A 13,855-nucleotide genomic window follows, 5' to 3' on the forward strand; every position below is an offset into this window, starting at 1 on the left:
ATGTGCTATTTATAGTAGCCTAGGCTCAGTATTTTTGATGTAAACCGCGGACGGTCTACACACTGACACTCTGTGACTGTGACTCCACAACGACCAAGAGATGGCGCTTTTGTCTGACAGTGTGAAGCTTCGCAAATCTAGGCTATATTCTACACAGTGCTAACCTCCTTGACAAATGACATGATGTATTGATCGATTTAAATAATCAAGAATAAAGAATTAGAATAAGACATAAACATATATATAGAGAGGGAGAGAGGGGGAGAGAGAGAGAGAGAGAGAGAGAGAGAGAGAGAGAGAGAGAGAGAGAGAGAGAGAGAGGGTAGCTCTCATAGTTGTCGTAGCCTACTTTTGACTCAAATTAATATTTTTCAGTGTATGTTTATATTTAAAAGTGAGCACATGCCTTAACGTCTTGGCTATGAAAAAGCTCTTGAATAATACCATTTGAGGTATGCACTGATCTATATAGAATGACATGTCATTATATAGATCAGTGGAGGTATGCCTAAGTTATAGCACTTTATACCATGGTTTGGGTGAATACTCGATTCTGATTGGCTGCAAGGTGTCCATTAAAAAGTGATAGAGGACACTAGTAAATAAACCGTCAGGCATAGCTAGGGAAACCAAGTTATTGTTTGTAAAAACTTTAGATTTCGATTGTAAAACTAATTAAAATATAAACTAATGTTTTAAAAATGTGTTATTTGGCAAGTGACCATGGTATAAGCGGGTTAATGCCCTTCGAGGTGTCCATTGTCAGGTATTAATGGACTTCGCTGCGCGTCGGACGGTTCACGCCTCGTCGTCGTCCATTAATACCTGACAATGGACACCTCGTCGGGCATTAACCCTTACGTAGTGTTTTCTTAAAAGAAGAAGAAGAAGACTTCTAACCGCTTTTTCACTGTAGTAATAATGGACGTGTTGTGCACAAAAGACGCCGCTCAGCTCCAAAAGAATGATGTCACCTGAACTGGAAAGACATCGCTGCGCATGCGCGTGTGGCAGGCAGTCAGAGCGCGCATACATGCAAGACCAAACAAAAGTTGCCAAAACTGTTTATAACTAGGACTGCAAATGTGTTTAAAAGTTGTGCAAAAAGATATGATATGAGCATATTGTCATCGTACAAAATAGACAAATTAAATGTAAATAGCCTAAAATAAATCAAATCAATAAGGGGGTAGGCTATCACAATTAGAAATATAATAAATAATAGGCATACATTATTAAAATGCTTAAATCCGCAATACTGTAAGAAATGAATCATAGAGAGTAGATCCTATCTAATATAATTTAAAGAACAGGTGTGTAAAGCATGTATTACTGCCAGAAGATGGTGCTCTGTGAATGAAAACAGCGCGAGACTTGCGCGTGGATGTATGTGTGTGGATGAAAGCTGAAAAGGCAGCATCACCGCGCGCTCTGCCTCCGTTGCCTTTCAGCAGCCGATGCTTGCTCTTTACTGAGTCAACATCCAGACAACAGTTCATTTTCTTAAATAACCTTTACAGGGCATGAACGCAGGATTCTTATTCAGCTGAATTTCGGATTTAAAGCGGGGAGAGGAGAGCGTTTGTTCTCTGGACATCATTTGGTGAGTGTACAATGTCATTCCATTGCACTCACTGTTTGTTCGCGGGGAAATGCACTATTTCAGGTTTGCTCAGTTCTGTCTGTTAAAGATGCCTGTTATTTTGGTTAAAATGGAGGAATGTAGCACAGTATGCAATTCTAAGAAACCTGCCTCAATGTGCTGAATAAAGAGGAAAACAGAGCATTAGCATATATTCTGTGCTCAGTTTAACAATAGATTTTGGTATTACAGCTCATTCGAAGATACTGACCCAAATTTTAAATGGAAGGTGGGTGAGTGGAAGGTGTAGGGTAGGATGTGATAGAAATGTTTTAGTTTTTTCTCTTAAACGCCTGAATAAAGCTCCTCAATGACATGCCAGGTAATTATGCACATCATTTGCAAAGGTCTTTACTTTTCACCTTGAGAACGGTATTAAGTTGGTATAACTAAATGAGAATTTGGGATACTTCCTTTAAGTAACCCAGAGTTTCGGCTGAACAGACATTAAAAGAAAAAAAATCCTTTCAAACGTCTACCAATACATCCCCACGAGCTCAGTTTGGTCCACTTCCAGCAGTGTTGAACTGAATATGATTTCAAGATATTCCTGCATCTATTATTTTGGCATAATTTGCTCTTTATGCTGAAATATAAGCACTGTGGAGCAGTAAGTTGGTGTGTTGGTTGTAGACATTGGATGTTGCTGTAGACCTGTAGAGTCGCTGTCTTGTTTAACCTTGCCTTCATGTTCAAGTGCTGTTCTTGAAGTGATGTTATGCTCTCAGTTTGCCAATATGTCAAGACATTTTTTGTTTACAAAATCATTCATTGGCATTTCAGATGTGAGTATTTTACAGTGCTGGAAAGGAGGTGACAAAGTTTTTTTTCCATTAGGAGCGAATACTGTATTGATCTGGAGAGCTGACTGGCAGATCTTTCCACAGTGTGGCTGATCGCATCTGTAAATAAGCCCACTGAATGAGCTGTAGATGATGAGGGACAAAGCTGGATCAAAGGCGTGTAATGTTATCTACAGAATGCTCAATGCTGGCCTCTGCACATTTCACGGTTTCACATGAAATGCACACTGCTGCTTGCAGCTTGCTAATGGGATGAAGGACGTCTAAAGCTCTGAGAGCCTGTTTATCAAAACATCTCAGTTATCTCCTTGCTGTTTGTTTGAAAGCATGCACGGAGATAGAGATAACGGAGAGCTTCGGTTTTGTTTGCTCTTACCGGGCCAGAAGATTTGGCCAGATCGCTATTAATTCTTCTCGTCTGCCGTCTCTCGGTTGTCTTCTGTGCCGTTGCCGCGTGCTTGAAAGCACCATGTGTTTGGTGATGAAATGGGGAGAACGTGTGAAGTGCTTTTGACAGATATGCACTATTTTAACAGATGAATTTCATGCTTGGCTCTCAGGCTTCTGTTGTTCGAAGAAAATCAACTTGTGGCCAGGTCATCAGGCATTAACTCTGTTGGATGAAGATGAGAAACTCATGAGAATCATTTGAGTTATTCAGATGTTTCAATCCACTGAGCAGATTGGTTTGGCTGTGCAGATTCCTAATTAGTTTAGCTGTCAAGGTCTCCAAAGGCTAATTGAGCATCCAGAAAGCCTGGCGTTTAAGAACCTGTCATCATATTTGTTCTTCCATGATATGAATTATTTATTTCATCGACGCTTAGGCTATATGCTGTTAACCATTGGACGTATCTTGAGTTACAATGAGTGGCAGTTCAGTTTTAATTGGAGCCTTTATTTTCACTGGAGATTTTATTTTCCATCTGAACACAACGTGACAGGTACAGGTTAAAAAGAGCCAGAACTTGTGTGATATGTATATAGAGCTAACAGACATCATCTACTTGTGGGCAATAACAAGCTTTAAAAAATACTGTCACTTTAGTTGACTCATTAAGCTCAAATCAGTGAGGTCATTAAGGCCAGAAGGGACAGGTTCAGTATAACACATAATTTTGTGTGCGAACAAGATGATAATAATGTCAGGCAAGTAGTGTATTTATTGTGTGTCTGTGTTAGGTTTGATTTCCAGGTTTTGAATTAGCTGATACAAGAAACGTATTAGAATTCACTAAAATGATAGCTTAGATTTAGGTCTATTTAAAATGAAACGGGTGACTTTGGCTGCGTCCGAAAACTTGGACAGCTGACTTGTTGCCTCAGTAAGGTAGCATTTGCACATGAAAGTACCTCATGAAACTGATTTCAGAAAGACTTCTTAGGCAGTGTAATGGTTTAATGATCTACAGCAAAATAGAGGAGCTTTGGTGATAACTATAAGCAAATATTTAATTACTACTAGTGGTCGACCGATATATCGCCAAGGCCGATATATCGGCCGATATTTGGCATTTTTGAAATATCGGCATCGACCGATAAGTTTTTCTGACTGGCCGATGTGTTGGAAGTGGGACTTTTATTTTGACGGGCGGTGCTGAGAACACCAGCAACAGAAGAGAACGGCAACGGCAGCTCCTCAGATCACGCAGCGCTCACTCACATTCTCCATCTTCATTCATTTACGATCTCTGTCAGTCATATCTAATACTTTGTTAGACAGAACTGGTAAACAAAGAAAGTAAATGGTATGCAAAGTAAAGTAAAGCGTTTGCTTTTATATTATTTGTAACAGAAAAGGCAAACAATCAGGCTAAAATAATGCCGTCAACATTCAGCAACATTCAGCAAATTTAAACAAATCTCTGAATATCTAATAAACATTTAATTTCTCAAACCTTGCAGATTTAATTGAATCCAGCTGTGAGTGATATATTGTGATGTGTGCATTACTGTCGGCAAGTGACGGTCGGTCCGTGCGAAGTGAGTGAATGCGAACAGAAGATCAGCTTCACATGAGATGCGATCGAAAAACTTTAAATCCTTCATTTTAAAATATGCTGTGCTATATCCAGTCGTGTCTGTGTCATATTCATATCTGTGATATATCCAGTTGCCAACTGTGTCATATTCATATCGTTTTCATTGTGCTGTATGTAAAATTAGCGTGACCTTGTCTTTATTTGAAAAAATATGATTATCAGCTCGAAATTGCTTGATTACTGAGTGCCGTTACAGTGTTTACTTTCTTTTTATTCACATATTCATATATTTCTAAACAATTACTTTGTGAAAAATACTGTAATAGGATTTCAAATTTAAGAAGTTGCCATCTAAAGTATAAAAGCATGTTTATTTTAAGAATTTGTTTTATAATTTATTTAGAATTTGATAAAAATTGATCAAAATAAATATATATAAAAATATCGGCTTTATATCATCGGCCATCGGCCACCCTGCTCTCTAAGATATCGGCATCGGCCATCAAAAAACCAATATCGGTCGATCACTAATTACTACAAATGTAATTTTTCGCTAGAAATGACAGAATGTGGAAAACGAATTGACAGAACGTAGAAAAGATCAGAAGTGGAAAACATTATTCACAAACTTACTGTACATTCACACATAAACTGACGACCAACCGCAACTTTCAACTTTATTTTCTAGCTTAACTGTCACAGAATGGAATGCAAAGGATTGTGGGATATCAACGGTATCGAAGGAGACATTTATGCTGTCTTCAAAAATCAATCAGATGAAGGGATCTATGGAGACAGAAAGTGAAGCTAACATTAGATTCGGACATGCCTTGATGCCTCCTTCCTAGGAATGCATCCTCCAAAGACAGCATTTTTAATCTTTCGGACACAGCCCACATTAGTGAGCCATTGAATCATTCACCCAACACTGATTCATTCAGGAACAAAACACTACAAACACAGTTGTTCTGCTGTGGCTTTGATACTACATTAGCAAAATTGTGCCTGGAAATATTGTAAGTTACTCAATATTCTTTGTTGTGTAAAAATTATATCACACTCATTCACAATCACATTTGGTGCTTTTAGCAGTAGTAGCCTTCTAGTCAGATGTTTCATCTTCTTCCTGGGACAGTCTTGAGACACTTTTTCTCACATGTGCCTATTTATTTGAAATCACAGAATTTCGATCTCCCACAGTTCTGCCTCAAATATTGCTAAGATTTTATAAGCGGGGATCTGTGTCAAGTATATTACATCTTGTTCCTATAGCCGGATATTATAAGTGTGAAACTGTAAAAGTTGTAAATAGGCCTACTTTTTCAAATCAAGGTCATGGTAAATGGTCTGCATTTATATAGCACTTTCACAGACCTATGGCCTCCAAAGCGCTTTACGTATAGCCTCACATTCACCTATTGACTCATTCATACACCGACGGCGGTGTCATCCATGCAAGGCGCCATCCAGCTCGTCATGGGGCAGCTGGAGATAGGTGTCTTGCTCATGGACACCTCAACACTTGGTCTCAACAACCGGGGATTGAACCACCAACCTTCCGGTTTGTAGACAACCTACATGAACCACTGAGCCACTGCTTGTACACTGTGATGTTTTTTTTGGCACATAAAAGGTGTTGGAGATGTCTTAAAAACAGTGGGCTATATTCCGTAATCCTATTGCATCATTGTATTTGTCATTTTTTATGCATTTTAAAGTATGAGGATTCATTGCTGGGCTTTTCTGCTTGTTTAGCTTCACATTCTCTGCGTTTTATTTTCCACACGATAGAATGTTTGCTTTATATTACATATATTATATTATAGTCTTGTTTTTATGCTGTGAAGGAAAATAATTCTCTGACCAACTGATCCTCATTTGCTGAGTCAGTGGAGTCTGTGCATGTATGTGTGAGAGTGTGTCTCACCGTATTGATTTTCTTTTTTCTTTTTGGAAAGGTGGAAGAAAGGGTCTAAGAATCAAACAACAAACACTGGCTAGGGAAAAGAGGGGGTTAATCAAACGACGCAATGGAATCTCTTCCCTCAGCGTTAAATCCCGCCGAATGCCCTGTCATATCATGTTCCTGAATATGCCTGCGTCCTGTCAGTGCGTTGCACCTCAGCTGCTTTGCACACCTTGAGCGGAAAGCGTTCATCACCAAGCCTGCTATATTTAGACTCGTATTTTTAGCTGTGCTGAAAATTAAATCAAATGCATGGTTGGGCTCCACCCAGCGACATATTTGATTGACAGCTGGGTTCTGCTCAATGAAAGAGATGTCTAGAAAGGATAGGAGATGAAAGCAATAATCAAAGGAGTGTATTTTTTTTGAAGAACTGTATTTTTGAACACTTTTATATATATATGGGGATATATATACAATATATATATATATATATATATATATACAATATATATATATATATATATATATATATATATATATATATATATATATATATATATATACAATATATATATATATATATATATGGTAATATGTGCCACCTTTTACTTTGTCCTTTAAGTTATGAGAAATGAGATCAAACTATTTTTCAATAATAACTATATGTAATGCTGTTTTAAGCTATCTCTCTACATAAATACAGTGTGTGTCTGTGTGTGTGTGTGTATGTATATATATATCACGCACATTCACACTATCATGTCAAGGCATCTGATATCTCTTATTTCTGTTAGTTTATGAGGTATTAAAAAGGCAGCTGCTGCACATACAGCGGTGGGCACCTGCAGGTTTTGCAGCAGAAACGATGACCTCTCAGACCTCTTTTCCCCCAGTAGAGGGTGCAGTGACTGACTGATTACTTCAGCCTTCTCTGGGGTGCTGCCTGCAGAGTCATGCTTCACTGCACATAATTATCAAGGATGAAACCATTTTCTAAGTCTTTGCCTTTTTCCTCCCCTTCTGATCTGCTTGTGTCGTCCCCATCCAAATACTGAAATGATAGATAAATTAATTTAAGAGGCATTTTGCAATTAAGCCACGAAGTGATTTCGGCAAAAATCTGTGGAAACAAATGAGGCCAGGTTTATAGGTATAGTTATATTGTGGATACACTGGTTTTGAAAACCCCAAAATTCCCAGCTTTTGTTTGGAATAACTATGCGTATTCTATTACTATTTTATATTTTCGTATTTCTATACGCAATTACACTGTTCTTTTTTTTGTTTTGCGTCACTGCAAAAACAACTTTTAAATTAAAATATGTATAGTCCACCTAGAAACAGTGGAATGATTCTAGTGTCAGTGTTGTAAATGCATTATATTTATTTAAACTACATTAGAAAAGTGACTTTGTGCCTCGTTGTGAAGGAACAAGGCGGTGCTTTTTTTAGTGACCACAGCTGGCCGAAGTGACGGGCATGCTGCACTTGTAGGAGTCAGATGAGGTAGGGAGGCGCTGTTTAAAGTGCCCCTATTATGCTTTTTTCGAATATTATCTTTCATGCAGTTTGTAATATAGCTGTCTGTGAATGTAAACAGTCTTCACAGTTGTAAAGTCGAAAATGCACGATAAAGTTATTGTCTCGCAAAAGAAAGTAACGTAACGTGGTAGCATATTTGCATAATGCCCGTCTATGGTGTTAATGGTTGCGCTGTTATTGATACAGTTAATATTACAGTCCCCACTTGTGCACCGCAATACATTTTAAATATACATGGACATACACTTAATGCTGATGGTGTGGAATTAAAGTTTCAACATCTTATAATGTACGTCAAAATGAGTAGTTATCACTAAGAAACGTCCTGCTCAAGTCGTCCTTGCAATGAAGGTTTTGGTCGAATAACTAGGTTGATATGGTAAACTCGACGCCATCGTTTCTGTCTTTACAGTGTGTACAATAGCTGAGGACAGAGGAAGCCTCTGGAGCTGAAATTCAGTTATGGTAATGGGTAGGGGTGTAACAATACATCGATCTGGATCGATGCATCGATCAAACGTCTAACGATACGATGCATCAATACCAAACATAAAATATCGATATACGGTACCTTTATTTTGACACACTCCACATCCTCACGTAACTTTTCAAGGCTGCTTGCTTGTCACTTTGAAAAGACGCGCTAGCTGAGAGGAGTTTCGTCAAAGCTGACTAAAAGTGATCGAGGATGGATTTCAGTGAACTTGATGAACCTGTGATATCTTCTTCAGGGCGTAAAAGGAAAATAAAAGCTGAAACCTTTTCACAGAACCTTACTAAAGCAGCACGTTAGTGATCAGGGAAAAGCTCACTGTACTGCGTGAACGTTAATCACAACAACAAAGTTTGTCAGGCATCTATGTCAGCTGAGGAGATTAACGTTACAAAGATTAACCGAGTGTTGTATTATTTATCATAGCAATTACTTGGCTTTGTGGAGTTATCTGCTTTTGCCACAAAAAAAAAAATAAAAAAAAAAATAAAAAATACTTTCAATGAACTTTAATTTTATAAGTTACCTGTATTTTTTTTGTTATTATTACTTAATCAAAACAACCCAGCTGCAGTCTGATTGATATTCAAATGCACAATATAAAAAAAAAAACATGATATATGAAAATGAACAAATGGAGTTATCTGTTTTTGCAAATTAACTCTTCTGTTATAGAGTTCATTTGCAAAAACTTGTTCATTTTCATATATGTTTTTTTTAAAACTTGTAACAAACAACTTGTAAATGTCCCAATTGGAGAGGGTGTGCAATTTTCAAAGAGTTTAATTAAACTTTCATGTTATATATTTTTGCATGTATTAGTGTGAATTAATAAACGTAACTGGTTGTGTTCACTTGGCACATAATATCTAAATATTGATTAATCGATCGATATAGCCCTGAATTGAATCAAATCGTAATCGTATCGTAGAATTTTTAGAGGTATCGGCAAATATCGTATCGCTGGCTGAGAGAATCGATATCGTATTGTATCGTGATGAACTGTCCGATTTACACCCCTAGTAATGGGTGTTTAGTTTCCGACACGCGCTGTAAACGATAGACCAATCACAAGAGACTGGGCCATCTGACCAATCAGAGCAGAAAGGAGGGATTTAAAGAGATCGAATCTTCGGATTTGAGAATCATTGAAAAATGTTGTGATGTGCAATGTATATTATGAGAAAATTACAATGTTTTTTGACCTTTGATGCATGTAAACTTCTTGTAGGAGACCTCCAAAACAAAATTAGGAACCTTTAAAATAGCACAATAGGGGCACTTTATATGAACGGGCTATCAATATAAAAGTGGTCCTTATGTCCGTTGTTGTCTATTCTGATTCTTCTGAAATCATATGACTGCTTTGCGTGGTGAAGTTTGAGTATTTATTCACTGAAAAACTTAGCCTCTGCTGTTGCTCTCAAATCAAATATTATCATTATGTCAAGTTCTACAATAATTAGGTTTGGTCTTAAGAATTAAGCAATAGTGTTTATCATTGTGCCATATAACTTTTGTATTGTATCTCAGCTTCAATAGCGGAAAAGGTCATCCGTGAATAATGACTTGGGTGACTTTTAGCTTTAGATCCCCACCAGAGCATGAGGGGAGTGAGAAATGGGGGGGGGGGGGGGGGGCTTGTCTCTCATGAGTGACTGCTCAAGGTGTAGAGCTGGTAGCTGGGGCATCACTAGAAGCCCCTCAGAGCAGTCAGCTGGAAACCGTAGCAACCATTAGCAGCGTTGTTACCATGACATTCAGGCTTCCTGGCTGGACTCCATTGGGAGTTGTGATGGCAGGATTTAGAAGGAAGTGGGACAAAACATTGTGACGAAAGTAGTTATTGGCAGAGAATGAAGGCCTAGTTCTGTATAAACACTGCTAGAGTAAAAGTGTTAAAAGTGCTAGCTTATGTATCTGTGGGCTGGCAAACTTGGGAATGAATTGCAGTGTAAATATAGTCAATTTAATTATATTGGTTATTTAGCACTTAGCAGCCTAGCTCTTGTTTATGATACACAGCTCAAAGCTTAACCACAATCAATCCCAAGAAAATCAATCCAGAGATAAAATTCTGGAAGCCACCTGGCCATTCAGTAAAGTCTCAGATTCACGCAAGGAAGAACTATTTTGTTGAATCGGGGCCATGAGCGGTCTGTGACCGTGCAGCACAGTTTAAATACATCACTGTGACGGGTCCTGCTCCAAGGGCCTTGTAATGCATCATGGGGGAGGAAGTTATGGTGGTAAGAAATGGACAAGCAGGGCGTACAAGGTTGAATGGTTACCCTGGACTCTCATATCCGCTGAGAGGGCACATTGGTCAGTGTTCCATGGAGAGCGTAATAACAGGAAATGTTACGGAAATTAATCTTGTTGCATGTTGTTGTTTTTCGTGCTTGTACCATTTTTTTTGTATGTATTTGTCATTATGCATTAATTGAAGCTTTTGTCACCTTTCATGAGTAATACTTTCAATTTCAGTTGAGAAAATTGCTTTGACCTTTGCCCTTTAATTGTACGGTTACATAAAGCTCCAACAATGCCCTTTTAAATTCTCTAATAGCTGTATAATCTAACCTTTGCACTGAAGGGAATGCATAAAAGATATAGTTATTGTTGTCAAAATGTGTTGCTTGCTGGTGGTTATAACTTAAGTTATCTGTGTTGCGGCACTGATGTGGTAAAGAGAGCATGAGAGAAAGTGAATGTGGGCATTTTCGGTCTCTCTTTTGTTTAAACAAGTGTGTTTAGACGGTGATAAGGAGGAGAAAGGGATATAGAGGCGAGTCAGGCTCCTCCGGTTGGGCACGTCTTTTCAGTGCCAGGATCAGGTTGACCTTGGAGATAATATTGAGCCTTATCCCCGTTTGTCACGGGTGAGGAAAAACAGATTATACTCTCTAAAGTCGTTGCTGACTATAGAGCCTAGATGGCCTCCCACATCAATGACGTCCTCTACCTGTCCTCAACCTCAATACTTGTTTTCCCTCGCAAATCCATGCCTTCTCATCTTTGTCTTTCAGGGGGATTTTGCTTACCTGTGTTGGTGCCTTTTAGCAATTTGGTACATCCCTAAAATCTGGGGTTGTGCAAAATTCTTATTCCTTTACATTCATAAGTTGGAATTTGAATTGAATTGGCCACACCTCCACACTCCACAGCAAGTAACATTTTAAATTTAAAACTTACTGCAAGTTAAAGCAGCAAGTTCAATTTTAAATTGAATCGAAATGCAAGTGGAATTTTAATTGCATTCTGTGAGTATGTATGACATATATCTGAAATATTTTGTATGATATGCATTGTAACATCTGAAGCCTAATGAGCACTCGATTTTAGCATTTCTTCTATACTTTCATAACTAACTTGAGTTTTCTTACCCCATCATGCACCAACGAAATGAAATAATCAATGTGATAATCAGGGGTATTAATTTAAGATTTGCTGTCTCTCACAGCTGCTAATTACCGCTGCTTATGATTGCATTGCTGATGAGAGTCACCCGTTATTATCAAGAATGGCTTATTGCGGAGTGCCACAAGAGCCTCTTTTATATATTCCCAGCATGAGTTTGTGACAGTTGTCTGTAACAAACAGATTAGACACAATCTTGCCGTGATAAATGGCACAACTATTGCTGAAATGGCACTTACGTTTTTACGCCACCCTTGTAAAATAATTTCCTACCCCAACTTCTCTCGCAAAGCTCAGATCATATTGAGAATGAGATGATGTTCTAGCTGTGCTAATTTCCTAACTTTGTTATTTTAGTCCATGTGCACTGAAAATGAGATGGAACAGTGATTAGACCAATTACTGCAACCACAGGCAGATTGCAGCAGGGTGTCCTCGCGCCCACCTGCTACAGAGATCGCCCTTCCTTTGGTGCCAGTCAAGACGTGATCCTCCCTCGCTAATCTCAATCACACAGTCTCATGATCACGGCCCAGTTCAGCAAGCGTACCACTGTGTGAATGGCACAAACAGGTCAGCAGGGCTGCTCAAATTAGAAGCTCATATGGATGGTGTTGGGTCGACCTTTGTCAGACTGTACACCATATTTAATTTGGCATAAACAAAAACATGGTTGTGAGGGACAGAAATGCATTCTATTCAATATGTCCCACTGTTATGTCGATTACATTACATCTTTCCTGTAGATAAAAAAAAAAAAAAATCCCTAAATTTAAATATGAATTCTGAATTAAAAACACATATGGTAAACATTAACCCTAAATCACCCAACTAATTGACACACCAAATAATAAATTGCGACTGTGCTGATTTGCATGTTTAATTTGTGCCATTTTTGACCTTTAACCTTATGTTACCAGTGAATTAGGCTAGATTTGTTTTAGTTTTTTGGTGGTGGTGGTTTGGCACAAAATAACCAAGCATTAAAGTTCTACAGAGTGATAATGATTGTAATTCACTATAAGAACAAAGCTGAAATACTTTAACCTTTGAAATAAGAATAAAGTTGAAGTAAAACTGCTTTGAAAAGTGCAAATTATTTTTTGATCTTTTTTTGCGTTTGGCTGAAAATGGGTCTTGCAGACCTAGCCAACCAGTTAATTCACAATCAGCAAAACCTAAATGAATTCCTGCCAGTCAGCAACAGTTTATGACCATGTTTTCTGATTAATATGCAAAATGTGCAAAATTAGTTTTCTTCATCTTGCAACATCAGTCAAACACATAAAATCCATTAGAGCCACGTGTCTCCAGTCCAGTCAGGAGTAACTTCAATTTACTAAATATACCACCATTCTAAAGATTTTTATTTTGTGAAGGATGCATTAAATTGATCAAAAGTAAAAAAAGTTCTATTTTAAATCAGCACTGTTTTTTAGAAATCTATTCATCAAAAAAACAACAAAATAATAATAATATTAAAATATTAAGCAGTGCAACTGTTATTGATAAGGAGGATCATGTGACACTGAACACTGATTGCCCTCACAGAAATAAATAACAAAAAGTAATAATAATAAATAGAAAACGACTATTTTAAATTGTAATGTTTCTGAAAATTCTTTTCTTTTTTGCTGTATTTGATCAAATAAATACAGCCTTTGTGAGCATAAGAGACATAGTTCAAAAACATTACAATTTTTGAATGGTAGTGTAGTTTTGTTTTGTCTTCTACACATGCAGGTGTTTTGTAGATTATACATGGCATAGATATTCATATTTCTTGTGACCCCAGCCATCGTTTGTCTCATTGTGTTCATAATGATGAAACTGTCTAAAAAGAACACTAAGATGGTTGGTAGAAACAACTTTGCATTGATTCATATTATAGTTTCTGAACTTCACATTGATTCATATTATAGTTTCTGAACTTCAATGTAGGTCATTCACAGAATTAATAAAGAAGCTCTAATTTCAGGCCTCGATTTCAAATGACAGGAGAAAGAGCAACTCTTTACAGAACATCTGACAATTTAGTGTCTGTCACACTTCACCACAGGATCC

At 37.7% G+C, this 13,855-nt stretch overlaps 1 protein-coding gene across 2 annotated transcripts in view; it reads left to right on the top strand.

Annotated features, from left to right (window-relative positions):
• Window positions 1–1,386: 1,386 nt before the first annotated feature.
• The window catches only part of ctnnd2a (catenin (cadherin-associated protein), delta 2a), a 273,543-nt gene continuing 261,074 nt past the window's right edge, over window positions 1,387–13,855 (top strand). Inside the window, exon 1 of one of the 2 annotated variants that reach the window (XM_079862649.1) lies at window positions 1,387–1,603. The gene's annotated coding sequence lies outside the window, so the exon portion shown is untranslated. The remainder of the gene's footprint in view (window positions 1,604–13,855) is intronic. The other variant, XM_079862650.1, reaches the window with a different exon arrangement.

The sequence above is a fragment of the Squalius cephalus genome (assembly GCF_949319135.1).
Source record: "Squalius cephalus genome assembly, chromosome: 25".
In the NCBI taxonomy this organism is placed as follows: domain Eukaryota; kingdom Metazoa; phylum Chordata; class Actinopteri; order Cypriniformes; family Leuciscidae; genus Squalius; species Squalius cephalus.